The sequence below is a fragment of the Chenopodium album genome, chromosome 23 (assembly GCF_948465745.1).
Source record: "Chenopodium album chromosome 23, dcCheAlbu1.1, whole genome shotgun sequence".
NCBI classification, from domain to species: Eukaryota; Viridiplantae; Streptophyta; class Magnoliopsida; order Caryophyllales; family Amaranthaceae; genus Chenopodium; species Chenopodium album.
The window spans coordinates 20,804,672-20,823,078 of record NC_137856.1 but is presented as its reverse complement, the minus strand read 5'-3'; positions in this window follow the sequence as shown (position 1 = coordinate 20,823,078).

Sequence of the window (18,407 nt, the reverse complement as noted above, 5' to 3'; positions counted from 1 at the left end):
CCGGTAGGGCCAATGAGCTTGGAAAACTAACTCCTAATTGGGAAGGCCCCTACCAGATATATGAAGAAGTTAGGGATGGCACATACCGCTTGGAAACCCCAGACGGTAGACGCCTGCCTAGAACTTGGAATGTAGATAATCTAAAAAAGTACTACTTCTAAGTATTGTAAAGTTTTTTGTAACAAGAAGTGTTAATGAGAAATGCTTTTGTTTCATTTGTTGTCTTTTTATTTCCGTTTGGGTTTACCCATACCAGTATTGTAAAGCTTAGTAATAGATTTACTATGTGAATAACTCGAGGCCAATGGCCTGATAAAAAACTAAGTTTAACACTTAGTATTTAAAATCAAAAGTCCATAGTGACACGAGGCCAATGGCCAGATCCTTAAGCTAGGCACAAAACCGCCTAGTGGCTATGCAGCCGGTCTCCAACTAGACCAGAGGCCAATGGCCAGATGGTTGTCTTTCTTACAAATTCGTCTATTCCGTTTTGGATATAGGCGTCCGGCGACACCCCTCCGGGTGCAATCGTCGCAGAGAACAGCCTCCTTGCTTGTTCTATGTACTCATGCAGGCGGCGAAAATTGAACGGCTAAATTAGCCAACTCATAGCTGTCTGACTTAAATTTTTTCTAAGTAATTTTTGACCGTGGAACTCCGGATGTTCTCAAACATCAGCTAGAGTACCATCATAAGCTTTTACTTGGGATTATTTCATCTTTAAGTTGCGCACTCCCCCTATTGGGGCAAAACTTTTTCGCGTAATGGCTATAATGGAATACCCAGGCGGTTTGATACCGACTGGGGCAGAGGTTGTATGCCTGTTATTTGACCGGCTGTGTACTTGGTTTGGGGCAATCACTATTGTGATTGAATTGATTGTCTTACAAACATCCCATGCTCTTTTAAGTATGAGAAGTTTTCAAGACAATCAATCCTTTTTTCAGATTAAACCAACCACACAGCCGTCCAGGGGCAAGGACAGCCGGATTGGTACTTGTCGCATACTTTTCATAAGATAGGCAAATTCACAAGTATATATATTGAGTATATATGCAAAAGTGAAAAAACTGTAAAAATTGAAGTATTGTGCAAGTATAAGAGAAACCGACTGAGTCGGTATACTTCATAAATTAATCTGGCTGAAAGCCAGGAATGATAGTCAGCCGGATCCACATCCGGTGTACAGAGAAACAAAAAAATTACACAAGTACTCGGCACACAGGCCGGAAAAGTAAAGGTTAGCATACATTCGCTGAGAAAGGTAAAAAATGGCTGGCATACTGCCGCAGAAAGGGAAGAGAGCTACTCTTGGGGCTGGTCCGGCTGGGCCTGGGATGTAGAAGGAACTTCCTCTGCAACCACAGCCTCTTCAGGCTGGCTATCCTTGGTGCCCAGTTCCTTCATTATCTCATCAAGGTCCGGCTCCTCGGTGTCCGAGACCTCAGCGCCATTCTCCGCTGCACAGGGCTTGAACCGAGGCGGAGCAGGATCCCCAAGAACCTTGGCATCATACGCCGCAGTGGCGTAGTCATACCTCAGCTTGTAGACATTAAAGTCTACCTCAAGGTAGAGAAGCCTGAAGGAATTATGTCTTCGATAAGTGCAATTACTAGATATATCAAGGATCACTATTATGGAGATAATAAGTTCATTCTATAGGGTCGTCAATATCTGGTGCTAGATATGATAATTGATCTTTGGGTTAGTTAAATAGCCCAAAGCCTTATAGAATGGATCCTATGAGGTCACACAACAAGGGTATTGGGTTAAACAAGTAAGAGGCCCATTAATGGGCCTCATGAGATTATGACATACCATGTAGAGTGTTGGGCTAAAGTAGTGTGTTTAGGATAAGGGTTTTGGGCTTTTGACATGGGAACTTATTTAGAGATGTGATCTATAAATAAGATCCATGCCTAGGGTTGCTAGTAAGAAGTAACAATCAACACATAGTAGATTGTGAAAAAAGGCAACCAATCCCAAAACCCTGAACACTCTCCTCACTCACGGCCCTCCCTCTCCCTTCACGTCCGTACGTGCGGTGCCCCTCATGGTGGCTCGTGGTGTTCGTCGTGGTGGTTCATGGTTAGCTCGTGTCTCTCCTCTCCGATGAAGGTTGATTGAAGCGTTCAGTCACGACTAACTAGCATTAGTGGAGGTTTAACTTGTGCCCGTGGACCAAGTAGAGGAATCACACTTGGGGTTCTTTATCTCCCTTTGTTCTTACTCGATCGCACGTGGAATCACGCTTCAAAGGTATGATTATGTGTTCTTTATGTGTTATGCAATGATCCTTGGTTTAGGTGCTTTATGAATATGATTCATGATTATTTCCGCTGCGTAGTACCTATAAACCCCTACAGTGGTATCAGTTAGCCTATTGCATTTACGCATATTGCCAATAATTCTTTGATAGTCCACAATTTTAATTCAATTAGGAGGGAGAATAATTTAATTATGGGTCAATTATTATATTAAATGTGATTTAACTCTTGGAATTGATTGAATGTGATTTAATAATGCTCAAAATAGCCATGAAGAGATCCGATTTTGCCCTATTATGCTCGAAAATTTCGAAAACCCTAACCCTAGATTTGAATTTTTCGAAACCCTAAACCCTAAAATTTTGATTTTGTGTTTTGGTTTTGAATAGTTTCGATTGTTTCATGCTTCATGATTTTAATCTAGTTGATTTCATGTATAAATTATGAATTTTGCATGATCAATGATTTGATTTAAAAGTTAAATTAAATTGGGGATTATTTTCATGAAGAACCCTAGGTTTAAAATTAGATTGTGAATTTAATTTTAATTGGATGAATTAGCATAAAAGTTATGTTTTAATTTATCATGGACCACATGAATTTTATTTAACAAAAGTTGTTGTTTAAAATTGATATATATATAAAAAAAAGGATTTTAGCAGCGGCAACCGCGGCTGGGTGGCGCAGCCACGGCGGCTGCCGCTGCAGGTGGTACGGAGGGAGGGGTAGGGTGGGGCAGGACATCGGAACAGCAAGGGCGACGACAACAGCACCGTGCAAGGGCTGCGCGGCACTGCTGCCGCTGCTGCTGCACCGCTGCTTCAGCAGCGTACACCGCAAGGTGTACGGCCACCGTGGCCGGCTTAGGCTGGCCACACCACGGTGGCTGGTGCACGGTTTTTTTAAAAAAAAAAAATATGTTTTGAAAATATTTCAAGATAATTATAAAATTATTTTGGGATAAAATCAGTTTTATTTTGGATAAGTTAAAATATTTTGAAGATATGATCTTTTATTTTAAAAGATAAAATTGGTTTTATTTGGATAAGATCTTTTATTTTAGGATAAAATCAAATATTCAAAAGTTGTTATATTTGATATCATCCATATTTAAGTTGTGAAATTGGTAATTATCCTAAATTAAAGTGGTTAATTATGGACAAGAATGATTAGGATATTCTGAGCATATTCCAAAAGGATAATAATTGATTTAAATAATGTGATTATCCCATAATTATTTTTGGATATAATTGATTTAAAATATTGTGATTGGCTAGTAATTAGGATAGAATTTCCTAACTTTGTTAAGATAATCTTTGAGGATAAATATGATTTATCTTTTAAAGATTAAAATAAGATTTGATTCTATCTCATGACTAATTTAGAATATATGATATTTTATTGATGATCATGAATAATATATGATATTATCTAATTACATTAATTAAAATATGAGATATTTAGATGCCATGTTTCCTTAATTATGATCATTCGATGTTATAGTTTAGGAAAGCATGATGAGTGATTTATTATGTGGCAATTTTATAATATATGATGTTGTTTATTGCTATATAATGACTAATATGGCCCAGTAGATTGCTAAATACGATTTGCGCATCGTGATGTATTTTTGTAATCTCAGTACGGTCTACGTACCGATAAAGTATTTTGTATTTTTATTTTATTTTATTTAAGTAGTAGATAGAATAGAGTAGAATTACAGGTTGCAGTTAATCCAAGAAGCCCATGAAGTGAAGACCCAAAGGAGCAAGGTGGATGCGATCCATGATGATTCAAGTGGGAGCATTTACTTTATTAGTTTTCTTAGGATTAGGGGCCATGCTATGTCTTATTTATGCATTCAGTATATTATGCATGTTAGATTTTATTGATGTTTTGTGATGATACGCTAGAGTTCACTATTTAATCACAACATAATAAATGTAGATCCCAGTACTATTGAGGTAGCTTTTCCAATTAAAAATCCGACGAAACCTTCGATCGTTTATGATGGGTCGGCCTCAGTAGAGCGTCATAATATATCTTGGGGAAGTGGGGGTAGATCACGTTCTACACTTTTAATTGGTTATACTCAACAAGGTTACCTAAAGATCAGTTTAGAACCTTGAAGCTAAGGGTAATAATTAAACATGTGATGGTTAATTATTCAACCAAGAGTTACAAGAGTTGTAATCAGTAAAGAGTTTACCCACCTTGAAAATGTAATGATTGATGGCAGGGCCTCAGTCCGGTCAATTATTGCACAAATAAAGGATCTTGGAATCACTTAATTCAAGTTGGGATCACTTAAATTGAATAGAGTGTTTTAAAGTTACCAATTTAATTCGCTTTCGGTACTTTAAATTTAATTAAACATAATTGAATTTTGCGTTTACTTATAAGTAACATGTCGTTCTAATTTTATTATTATATATAAACTCCTCGACTGAAAATAAAGTTGAGAAACGTTCTCAAAAAGTTTAAAAGATAATCCATAAACCTATATTCCAATTTTGCTAAGACTGTTCTAAAAGGCAAGTTTTAGAAATTCATGTCACGGGTCTAAGGTTGGTTTTATTCAAAATGTTTGAGTAAAATGCCAACACATCTTCATTTTGAAAAATGTTTCAAGGGATATAATGAGATGAGAGGTACAAACCCTCCAAAAGACAAGTATAAAAATCCAATAAAATCTCTTATCCTCAATATGATTGAATATAAGAAAGTGATTGGAAATATCTATGATCAAAAGTTGATCAAATGACAGTATTCTTCATCTACTTTATATAGAGTTTAATACTTGATTAAACTCAAATATAAATAATGATAGAATAGACTTAGCAAAATCATGAAAAATGCTTAAAGTAGTTGAGCAAGGTATCATTTTGAACCTAAGAGAAATGTTCTAAGTGGCTCAAAGGGAAATGTTTAGGAATATATGAGGATTGCATTAAGATGTTATAGGCCAAGAATTGCAAACAAGTTGCTACTTCTCAAACCTAGAACTACTTACATGCTAAAAGTTGTTATGAACAACAAATGTTTCAAATTAAATGGACCAATTCCAATTGATTAGATACTACCTCATATAGTTGGAAGGTAAAAGAATGGAAATGTTCCAATTTAAGAAGTATATTATAGAAATTGATTTAGCGTATTACTACTTCTTGGACATACGATGTCTTGTTTAGATCACTCATTGCACAATGTGATTGAACTAAAGGAAGAAGTTATTGCTAAAGGAGAAATAAATCTACAAGTTTAGAAGCAAACGTTGCTACTTCACAAGTAGAATCTACAAGTTTGGAAGCAAAAGTTGCAACTTTACAAGTAGAACCAGTATTTCACCACTAATAATTGGCTAGAATTAAATAAATGTTATTCATTCTTGCCATTATCAAAACACCATTCAATGTTAGTAATGACTAGGGGTGTTCAAAAAAACCCGACCCGAAAACCCGCTGACCCGCAAACTACCCGACGGGTAATTTTTAAAATTTTCCCATTTTTGCGGGTCGGGTACCCGACCCGTGAAAAAGTCTAAAATTCGGGTCAGGTAATGGGCCGCACTTTGAGTAACCGGGTACCCGGTAAATACCCGTTTGGTTTTTTTCCTTTTTTTTTTGTTTTTCTGGAAAGTGGAAACATGTTAGGGTTAGGGTAGTGGGTACTTTTTGCTTTAGCCACTCTTTACTCTCCTCTCTTCTTCTCTCTCTCTCCTCTCTCTATCTCCTCTCTCCTTTCTCTTCTCTCTCCATTCCTTAACTAGTTGAGAACTTGAACTCACAAATACTTAGATCTACAACCACATTACCATACCACACCACTCCCCACCCGCAACCACAACCACATTACTACACCACTCCACCTGCAACCACGACCACTCCACGTCTCCACCGCAGTGCCGCTGCTCCACGCGCGCGACCACAAGGTCGATCTCGATCACTTTGCCACCAATCTTACCGCTTGCCTCTATTTCACGGTCTACAAACTCGATCTCCATTGTATATACTTCTCTCATACGAACATTATCTCTTTGGTAAAGGTGAAAATGAGGCTTGCTTGGGTTTTTTTTTAATAATTATCAATTAGTTATAAAGTGAGAAATTTGTTTTGTTGTAATTTTGTAAAATACGAAATCAAATTAGTGAGAAATTAATTTTGTTGTAATTAGTTTGACAGATCTACTATTGTATTAATGTAAGACTAGTATTAAAGTATGGATTTGTGGCTATATATGTTCTTGATGTGTTTTATATCACAATTTGTCAAGTTGATGATTTTAAAGTTTGAATAAAAAAAAAACGGGTACCCGGTGACCCGACCCGCTATCGGGTACCCGGTTTTACCGGGTCGGGTAATGGGCCGCCTATTTTACTACCCGCATATCCGGGTACCCGCACTTTCGGGTACCCGAAAACCCGGGTACCCGGTTATGAACACCCCTAGTAATGACTAAGCATCGAAGATTCAAAAACGTGGAATAAATGTTATTCTATGCTTCTTTGAGTCATAATGTGTTTTGAATTGCTAAATAGGTTTAAAGTTCTATATGATAGAAATAGTTAAACCATTTCTATATATATAAGTTGTCTCTAATATGTCAATTAATTCGAATGAAAATTAAAATTGCATGCGGAAGATCCAAAGGGATGGACTTTCAATATCATTGGATTATGAATCTATTGATATATGTAATTGTCATTCTAATTTGAAATTATGACTAAGTCACCATTTAGAGAAATGATGATGTGAATTCGAGGTTGAATACATATTGATGTAAGAAAACCAAAGGTTCAAAGACTAGAGACGGACAACGAAACTTCATTTGTGATACGATCACTACTTGTGCTTGGTTGAAGCATAAGAGTAAAGATTTTGAAAAGTTCAAAAATTTTCAGTATGAAGTTCAGTATCAACTTGACAAGATAATGATTACACTACAATATGATTGTAATTGTGAAAATTTAAGTCGAGACATATACTTGGCAACACATTCAAATATGCGATATGATCGTAATAATGAGAATATAAGCCAAGACCTTGATAAACATCCAAGAGTTGCAAAATCATTTTACAACAAACTTCGAAAGAAAACCTTATGAAATGTTCATAAAAAGGATCTATCAATCTATGTGAGATATATTTTGATAATGGATGTAAATTACCTATCTTCCAACCATTGTTCAAAGGATACACTTTTAAGATAAGCTACAAAACTAAACAAAAACTACATAGGTCAAATCAAAATGTAGCAAAGGCTTCATATGTGATATGGATAAGAAAAGTTCTTATAAAGTCATTCTACAAAGCAAGGAATAAAAGTTGTGTTAAATCGTTTGATGCATTTTCGTTTCCTATATAGAGCACGGGGTACTACTACACAAACCACACTTAGCACAAAATGTTTGTTGCTCAAGTAGGTGCCCTTATGGAAATTGTTCCAAAAGGTCAAGTGGGAGTAATATAAATCTCGAAAGAGTTCGAGAAAAGCAACAAACAAACATGTTCAAAACCATGGTTGGTTCACCCTATGCTAAATATGCCTCCTCAAAAGGCAAGTGGGAGTATAAGAATCTTGAAAATTTCGAGAGCCTTGAAAGAGTTCAAGAAAAGTGAATTCGAAAATCTCGAAGAAATTTGAGAAGTTATCGAATAAAAGCAACAATATGAGCATGATTCACCTCATGTCACAAATGTCAACGCGTGGTCTCATTAAATGTAATGGGATTAATAACCATGTGTCGAAGGTAGTACATTCAAAGTGCACATCCTAAATTGTCGTTTCTCATTTAAAACTAAACAAAGTTGTTGTATGAGTTTCAATTGTTGCATAAAAACCCACAATGACGACTAGCATATGTAAAACTTAGCCAAAGAAATATGATTTCATATTGACTAAGAGTTCTAAAATAATTATTTTGGAACATGATGATTATGCAAGTAATAAAGATGATTTGACAAGTTATAACTCCAAGTGGTTTAAAACCATGAAATCTGAAATAGATTCTAAGTCTGTAAGCAAGTGTATGACACTTGAGTAATTTGCCTAAATTGGGTGAAACCCAACATAAGCAAAACAGACAAGAAAGAAAAATGTTTTTTAACTAAAGCAAAGACTTGTTAAAGGATTCAACTAATTCACAGTATGACTATGACTACGATGAAACCTTTACATGTTGCAAAGATCTATTAAAGATATTTAGTGATTTCTACCTTATAAGATTTGGTAGATGAATTTCAAAACGCTTTCTTGAAATTGTTCATGAAATAAGATTTGTATATGATACAATCAAAAGTTTGGAGATCCAATAATCCTAAGGATGCATAAAAGATCCATAATGGATTGAAGTTAGCATAAGGGAGTTATGTTCCTTATTTTGTGAGTTAATTAAATCGTTTGATGTTCTCGTAAAATGAAAAAAAGGTCTTGTATGTACAAGACGTTTAGTGGGAGCTATGAAGCCTTCGTGGTCTAGTATAAAGAGCAATTGTTCATTGCTTGAAGAGTCAAGTGGTAGGTAATGCATTTTGTATGAAAACCTTGAAGAAGAAGATGAGTACATTTGGGATTCAAAGATCTATATAGATAGGTCTCGAAGGATGTTTGAGTTTTGGTTAAGAAGCTTATATTGATAAGATTCTTATAAGGTTCAACATTATATTGAAAAGAGTTTCAATCCCATGTGACATGGCACGTTGCTTAATGATTCAATACCTTGAGAAAGGTTGATGAAATTAAGACTTTGAGTGATGATCCTTATGCAATTTGCAAAGGACGCATCATGCATGTCATGGACTATACTCGTCTATTTGATTCACGTGTTTTAAAGAACAAGTGATGATAGATTTCAATCGAAATCCAATGTAACGTTGGAATACAAATAAGAAATTCCTAAATTCCTTGCGAAAAGGCGAAGGAAAATTCTTAGTGTATGGAGATGAAAATGATTATAAGATTTAGAAATTGCAAAGTTCATGTTTATGAGAATGTCTCATGAACTCTACTTACGGAACCCCTTCCATGACCAAGGTATGAGAGTCATACTAAGGTTTATGGATTGAAGCAAGTTATGTAATTTTAGTTGTGTATGTTTTAAGAAAGCATATTACAAAAGTAAATACATTAGCTTGCAGAATTATGTTTATCAATTGAAACAAAGTTTCAATCTTATTTAATCGTGGTTTCAAGATTAAATAAAATGTCCAAAATAATTATGAATTGATGGGCTCACTAGGTTGATGACCTTTTGAATGAAACCCCACAGGTGAACTAAATTCATATATTATTTAAGTTCCTAGTTCAGAATCATTAAACTGGACATAAATGACTTCCAATAATGGACTAGCATGTTAAGATTGATTGGATAGCGCAGTTTCATGGGCTATAGGAGCGTGGTGATGCTCGGTCAATCACATGGATATGCATGAATGATGCATGATCGAACTATAGACCTACTTTGAAGTTCAAGTATAGAGCTTCCGGATATATTAGTGGATTCCTTTGACATGAGTGGAACATTGATCTCATTCAATGGATGTTATAACTGTGGTACATTCAAACGTCTGCCCGTAACTGGAGATTATAAAGGGTGTTTCCCGGTTATTTCAGAAGTTGAGTGGGAGCTTTGGTTGCCGCAAGATTGGATAGAGTCTACCTATTTAATTAGAAATGTGTCTTGGCCCCTTGAAGAGGGAGAATTCAGAAAATGCATGGCCGTGCTCAAATGGATTACATAGTAACCATTTGTTTTGTAATTCTAACTCAGATTTCAAGAAAAGATTTGTAGATTAATATGATCACGACATAAGATGCAATCATATTAACAAATCGACACACATTGACTTAAGGAATTTGAATATTGTGCACTTGTCTCAGACAAGTGGGAGATTGAAGGAATTATGTCTTCGATAAGTGCAATTACTAGATATATCAAGGATCACTATTATGGAGATAATAAGTTCATTCTATAGGGTCGTCAATATCTGGTGCTAGATATGATAATTGATCTTTGGGTTAGTTAAATAGCCCAAAGCCTTATAGAATGGATCCTATGAGGTCACACAACAAGGGTATTGGGTTAAACAAGTAAGAGGCCCATTAATGGGCCTCATGAGATTATGACATACCATGTAGAGTGTTGGGCTAGAGTAGTGTGTTTAGGATAAGGGTTTTGGGCTTTTGACATGGGAACTTATTTAGAGATGTGATCTATAAATAAGATCCATGCCTATGGTTGCTAGTAAGAAGTAACAATCAACACATAGTAGATTGTGAAAAAAGGCAACCAATCCCAAAACCCTAAACACTCTCCTCACTCACAGCCCTCCCTCTCCCTTCACGTCCGTACGTGCGGTGCCCCTCATGGTGGCTCGTGGTGTTCGTCGTGGTGGTTCATGGTTACCTCGTGTCTCTCCTCTCCGTTGAAGGTTGATTGAAGCGTTCAGTCACGACTAACTAGCATTAGTGGAGGTTTAACTTGTGCCCGTGGACCAAGTAGAGGAATCACGCTTGGGGTTCTTTATCTCCCTTTGTTCTTGCTCGATCGCACGTGGAATCATGCTTCAAAGGTATGATTATGTGTTCTTTATGTGTTATGCAATGATCCTTGGTTTAGGTGCTTTATGTATATGATTCATGATTATTTCCGCTGCGTAGTACCTATAAACCCCTACAAAGCCCCCAGGCCATCCGGAGGCGGATCTCATTATCCCGCTCATTCTCGTTGATGAGCCTCTCCTGCTCAGCCTTGAGTTCTTCTTTGTGCTGATTCCTCAAGCTGACAATCTCGGCAACCAGCCGGGAATTCTCCTTCTTGAGATCAGTATTCTCTTTGTCTGCTCCCTCCAAGGCCTTGAGGTCTGAGCCGGCATTTTTCAGCTGGAGCTCCAGGTCGTTGATCCGGTTGTTCGCCGCCTCATTAGCAGTCGTCAAAGTCTGAACCAGCTCCTCCTGTTTCAACTCCAGTGCTTTAATCTTAAGATCAAACATATTATATGCATATTGAGCAGAGTTGAGATTTTGTTGAGCCCTCCTCTTGGCATCAGTTACCTCTTCCTGCTTCTTCCGGAATGGCACCCGGAGCCCATCCACCCGGACCATAACCTATGCAAGGTCATCCGGAAATTAAACACTTAGCAACAAAAAATAAAAATGAAATGAACTGAAATGAAAAGATAAGGGGCAAGTTCTACTTACCTCCGCCAGCTGCCCCAGAATTTGGTCGAAGTCGACCTCGTGGGGGTTGGGCACGGAGTTCTTCTCCGACTGGGTGAGAGTCCTCACCATTCTTTTGCCAAACCCCGCCAAGTCCGGGGGCCCACAAGTAGCATCTGCACCATAAGAAGGACTCGGTGAGAGACTTGCAGCATATTTGGCAATCATTCTTTGCCGGCTACTCACGGAACCCCCGGAAGGGTCAGTCATAGTCTTGACGCGCATAAAATCAAGCGGCCAAGGAATCTCTATCTTACCTTTAGAGTCGGCCCTCGCCGGCTCCTCTCCTCCGACTGCAGCACCACCTGCAGCCATGGGTGGCTCGCCACCCTTCGATGCTTCAGTAGCATCCGGCTTTTTCTTACCTGACTTCTCCGAGCTTTCACTCAGAGCCGCCATAGCCTTGGGGCCTTTTCCCCCAGTTGTTGGGCGGTCTTTGGCATCAAAGCCGGAGACCGTTGAGCTCGCCTTCTTCCCGGCTTTGGCAGCCGGTTTTAAGAGTTGCTCATCCCCTGGTCTTTTCAAGACCTTTGTCACTGAGCGGGGGAGGATGCCAGTTGAAGCCTGCAAAAAAACAAGTAAAACATTAGTCATCCGGTATTGAAAAGACTTGAAAAAATTCAAGAAAAGTTGAAGTTTATCTTACCCCGCCTTTCTTGGCCTCCTTGGCCTCAATAGAAGCCTTCTTGGCCAGAATTTGTTCTTTGCCGAGCTGAGCCGCAGACTTAGCCGGAGTTTTGGCTGGGTCTACCATTTTCCTTGCTTCTGCTGCAGAAAAGCATAAAGAGTGTTAGAACGAGAAAAGGTTCAAAATATGAAAGTAGTAAAAATGCAGGCGGAAAACCGCCGGGTAGGTGAGTGTATCTACCCTGTGGAAACATAAGACTCAAACCGCAGGCGGACAAGAATCTCTCGTCCGCAAAGAAATCCGGATGGGGGATCCAGTTTTTTGGAACAACTATGTGAGACCCATCCCCCAAGGGCTCAGTTGTCGTCTTAAAGAATTCCGGCTCCATGATTTGCACCCGGGCTTTGGTAGAGAGCCGGGCGTACACATTTCTGGCCTACCAAAGCCGGCTCTTTGTTATACCGCCGGAGAATTCTGTTCATTTTCAGAGAAGGGGAGGAGACTAAATACCACTTGTCTTTCCAACCTCCCCACTCGGACTCTTTGTCCAAGGTCATTAAGTATTCCGGGAGCGTGGAAATAGTGTACCACGCCCCGTATCCGCCTGGGGCACTCTTGAGGTAGTGCATGTGGGCGAATGCAGTGAAACTGGGCTCAATGTCCTGGAGCTCGCAGGCGACAATATAGCTCAAGATATTGACCCAGGAGTTGGGTGTCAATTGCCACACCCCCAAGTCGTACCCCTTCAGAATCTTCCGGATGCCACGGTGGAGGGGGAAGCGGAGGCCGGCTTCTATCACCGCCTTATAGCAGACAAAGTAATTGTCTGCATTGCCAATGTCGTCCCCCAAGCTAGTACAACATCAGGCAGAGGGACGAGAATATCCCAATCTTCCCCGAATGGGTGTTGTTGTTTGAAGGCTTCAAAGCCACTTTCCAGAAGAGAGATGTCTCCTGGCTTCATCCGGGTTTTCAGAGGATCCGGATTTATTTCTTTCTTTGCTCTTTGGCGATAAGCCTCAGCAAGGTCCTCTTTATCAGAGCCGGATTCCTCTAATTCTTTAGCAGACTTGTTGGCTGAGTTATTGGGCTAGTCTGGAGAGGAGGCGGTTTCCTCACCGTCTCCCCTTGATTCACTGCTACTAGAGGTAGAAGGGGCGTCCTCATCTGAGTTACTTTGCTCAGCCGCCTCGTAATCCTCCTCCCTCACAACTTCATCTGCGGGCACTTCCCTAGTGCGCCGCCTCCTGGGCTTGATAGCCGTCTGTTTGACTCTAGCCATTGTGTCCTGCACAGATACAGAGAGGGAAGAAGCCGGAGATGAGCAAAGCACTCCAGAAACTCCAGACAAGGCACCCCCGGTTCTAGACTCAGCCGTCCCCGGTGACCGGCTGATCGTCCTAGGCAGTGCCGTGTGTGCAAATGGTGATATGAAATAACCAAGAAAAGACAAGTAAAAGGGAGGAGAAATCAAGTAACAACGAGTTCAAACCAACAAACCAAGATAACCTATCTCAAATTCACAAAGATAGATGAAATAGGGGTCTTAATCAAAGCCAACACCAAGTAAAGCTAAGATTAAGGTGTAACCACAAAGATTACAAGAGATGCAATCACAAAGAAAGCAAGATAATCACAAAGATTATGGTAGAGAGAGAAAGTCTCTTGATTACAAAGTTCAACAAAAATTAATATGCAAAAACGTCTCAAAACAACTTAAATAGTTCGCACAAACTGACAGAAAAACGGGAAAAGGTTCGGCCGAACTCTCGGTAAGTTCGGTCGAACTTGTGGGTAGGTTCGGTCGAACTTTTGGAGTTGGCCACTCCTGCAAAGATGCAAAAATCAGCTCTGAAACTGCCTGGAAGGTTCGGGCGAACCACAGTGTAGGTTCGGCCGAACTCCCCTGCTCCTGGACAGCTCAACTTCAAACGTTCATAACTTCTTCATTTCTTGCTCAAATATGGCATGTGACCAGTCGTTGGAAAGCTCTTGAACTCTACTTTCACCTCCAACTTGAATCACCTAAAAATTCCTTGTAACGAAGGAGATATGTCTGAATGAAGTAGTTGCATCATATATTGATAAGCTTCTTGTCTTCAAGTGTGATGACGGTTAGCCCCGAAAGGTGACCTCCAAGGAGCTTGGCCCTACTTCGTGTCATGACACGTGGCATGTCTTCCACTTCTTCCACTAAGTTCCATGCACCCGCGTCAAACCCCTCCTCTTCAAAAGGAATTGCCCTCAATTCCGGATCATCATCACCAATATCATCTTCAAAGAGAAAAGGAGCAAGATCACCAACATTAAAGGTAGCATGAACACCAAAGTCTCCCGGTAGTTTGAGCTTATAAGCATTAGGTCCAACTCTTTCCACAACTTCAAAGGGGCCTTCGGATTTTGGCATGAGCTTGTTCTTTCTCTTAGCCGGGAATCTTTCCTTCCGAAGATGGAGCCACACAAGATCACCTACATTGAATTCCCTTGGCTTTTTGAATTTTTTTGCCCTTGCCTTGTAACTCTCATTTGCCTTCTCAATTCTCTTCTTGACATCTTCATGAAGCCTTTTCATCGTTTCAACTCTATCTTTTGCCTCAAAGCTCAACTCCTCTTGAGGGATACTTGGCAACAAGTCAAGCGGTAGGCGGGGATTAAAACCATACACTACTTCAAATGGTGTTTTCTCGGTAGCTATGCAATGAGAGCGGTTGTAAGCAAATTCAACTTGAGGTAGCTTAAGATCCCAATCTTTCATGTGTTTGCTAATGATAGCTCGGAGAACGGTGGACATGGTACGATTAGTCACCTCGGTTTGGCCTCGGTTTGAGGGTGACTAGAGGTACTAAACAAGAGCTTGGTTCCCACTAACTTCCACAAAGTCTTCCAAAAGTAGCTCAAGAACTTAAGATCACGGTCCGACACAATACTTTTTTGAATGCCATGAAGCTTCACCACTTCTCTAAAGAACAAGGTAGCCACATGAGAAGCGTCATCGGTCTTATGGCAAGGAATGAAGTGAGCCATCTTGCTAAAACGATCAACCACAACAAACACGGAATCATTTTGCCTTTGAGTGCGAGGGAGAGCAATCACAAAATCCATGCTAAGATCATCCCAAGGGTGACTAGGGACCAGAAGAGGAGAGTAGAGTCCTTCACGGAATTGACTCTTAGCCTTGTGACAAGCCCCACAACGAGCTATCACATCTTGCACATCACCAAACATCTTGGGCCAATAAAAATGCTCTCAAAGAATGTCATATGTTTTCGCAACCCCAAAGTGTCCGGCTAGCCCTCCTTGATGAGCTTCTTTAACAAGCATCCGTCGATGAGAGCATTTCGGAACACAAAGCTTGTTTCCCTTGAAAAGGAAACCCTCTTGCACCATGAAAGAGCCATCGACCCCTTCCTCACACTTCTTCATCAACCCACCAAAATCCTCATCATCGTGATACAACTCTTTAAGAAACTCAAACCCTAAAAACTTCGCATCAAGAATAGTGATCATACAATGCCTCCTAGAAAGAGCATCGGCAACAACATTGCTCTTCCCTTCCTTGTACTTAGAAGAGAAAGTGAATGATTGGAGGAATTCAACCCATTTGGCATGCCTTGCATTGAGTTTATGAGAACCATTGATGTACTTGAGAGATTCATGATCGGAGTGTAGTACAAATGGTCTAGGCCTCAAGTAATGTGACCAATGATCAAGAGCCCTCACAATAGCATAGAACTCCTTGTCATAGGTACTATATCTCATTCTTGCTCCACCAAGCTTCTCACTAAAATAGGCAACCGGCCTCCCTCCTTGCACAAGAACCGCTCCAACTCCAACCCCACTAGCATCACATTCAACTTCAAAGGGTTGATCAAAATTCGGAAGAGCTAAGATTGGAGCCTCACACAACTTCTTCTTGAGGGTCTCAAAAGCCCTTTGAGCCGATGGTGTCCACTCAAAAGTACCCTTCTTCATGCATTCGGTCACCGGGGCCAAAATAGTGCTAAAATTCTTCACAAAATTCGATAGAAGGAAGCTAGACCATAGAAACTCCTAACTTGAGTGAGAGTAGTAGGAGTAGGCCAAGATTGAATGGCCTCCACTTTATTAGGGTCCATTGAAATCCCTACATTTGAAATCACATAACCAAGAAAAACAATACTATCCACCATAAAAGTACATTTTTCCAACTTGGCAAAAAGCCGCCTACTTCTCAATGTATCAAATACTTGCCTCAAATGTTTAACATGATCAAGTTCACATTTGCTATAAACAAGTATGTCATCAAAATAAACAACAACAAATTTACCAATAAAAGGGCGAAGTACCTCATTCATGAGCCTCATGAAAGTGCTAGGAGCATTAGAGAGCCCAAATGGCATAACTAGCCACTCATACAAGCCTTGCTTTGTCTTGAAAGCGGTCTTCCACTCATCTCCTTCACGCATACGAATTTGATGGTACCCCATCCTCAAGTCAATCTTCAAAAACACCTTGGAACCATGTAACTCATCAAGCATATCATCAAGTCGGGGAATAGGGAAGCGATACTTGATGGTGATGTTATTGATGGCCCTACTATCCACACACATCCTCCATGTACCATCCTTTTTCGGAACCAAAAGAGCCGGAACCGAACAAGGGCTAAGGGATTCCCTTACAAATCCTCTTTCAATCAACTCACCAACTTGTCTTTGAAGCTCTCTTGCTTCATCGGGGGACACCTATAAGCCGGTCTATTAGGAAGTTGTGATCCGGGAATAAGATCTATTTGATGTTCAATTCCCCTAATAGGTGGCAAACCGGGTGGGAGATCATCGGGGAAAACGTCATGGTACTCAACCAATACTTCCTTGACAAGGGGGTGGATTGGGTTCTCTCGCTCACTCTCTTGTGTTTCCCTAAGAAGACAAATAAAGACAATGTGTCCTTGATTTATCTCCTTTCCCATCTCATTTTCCCCAATGAGAAGGTTCTCCTTGATTGTGTTTCCCGTACCCAAGGGTTCTTTGTGTTTGATGGTGGGGGACAAGGGGTTGAGTACAATCTTTTTCTTATCCATCATGAATGAATAAGTGTTCTTTCTTCCATCATGCATCACATCTCTATCAAATTTCCAAGGTCTACCAAGCAATACATGACAAGCATCCATAGGTAATACATCACAAAGCACCTCATCCTTATATAACTTACCAATTGAGAAAGAAAGAAGAGTTTGTTTTGTTACCTTCACCTCATTGTGATTGTTAAGCCATTGAAGCTTGTAGGGAGTAGGATGATCGGTAGTTTCAAGATTGAGCTTGCTCACCAATGTTGTTGAAGCCACATTAGTGCAAGAGCCACTATCGATGATAAGATTGCAAACCCGATCCTTGATGGTGCATCGAGTTTGGAAGATGTTTTCCCTTTGCTCTTCCGCTAAAGGGGTGTAAATGGAGTGAAGTGCTCTCCTCACTACAAGGATTTGACCCTCATCGGCGTCAACTACAATTTCATCCTCCTCATCATATATAGGGTCACCAAAATCCCTCTTATCATCTTCGTACTCATCATCATCCATTTCACGAATCATCATAGCTCTACTATTTGGACACTCATTAGCAAAATGTCCATAGCCTCTACACTTGTAGCAAGTCTTTCGATTTCCCATCTTGTTGTGATCATCTTTGTTAGGAAAATGCATGGGAGCCTTGCCTTTGTCATCCTTGACAATGGGCTTGCTTGTCTCACCCTTTGGAGCAAAAGAATTCTTGAAGGTAGGCTTAGGATACCCACTAGCACTACTCACCTTGTCATACTTCTCAAACTTCAAAGCCACTTGCACCACTTGATCAAAACTTCCATGGGCATGCGCATCAACCTTTTGCCCAAGCTTTCTTTCAAGACCACCAATATACCTAGCAATCTTATGCTCCGGTGCTTCCTCAACTCCACTCATGATAGAAAGTTTTTCAAACTCCCTAGTATACTTCTCTACCGACATAGTTCCTTGCTTAAGAGAGTTCAATTTAAGATAAGCATCTTGCAAATACTCTCTAGGCACAAAATCCTTGTTCATATGTTTCTTCAATTTCTCCCAAGAAGTGATTTTTGATTTTCCATCTTTCTTCCTACGATTCTTAAAGTTCTCATACCACAAAGAAGCATGTTTTTTGAGTTTAAGGATGGCCAATTTGAAACGTTTTTCATCATTATAACCCTTATATTCAAACACATTCTCCATACTTCTAACCCAATCAAGAAATTCATTGGGATCAAGATTACCTTCAAAGTCCGGAAATTCCAACTTGGTGTCTCG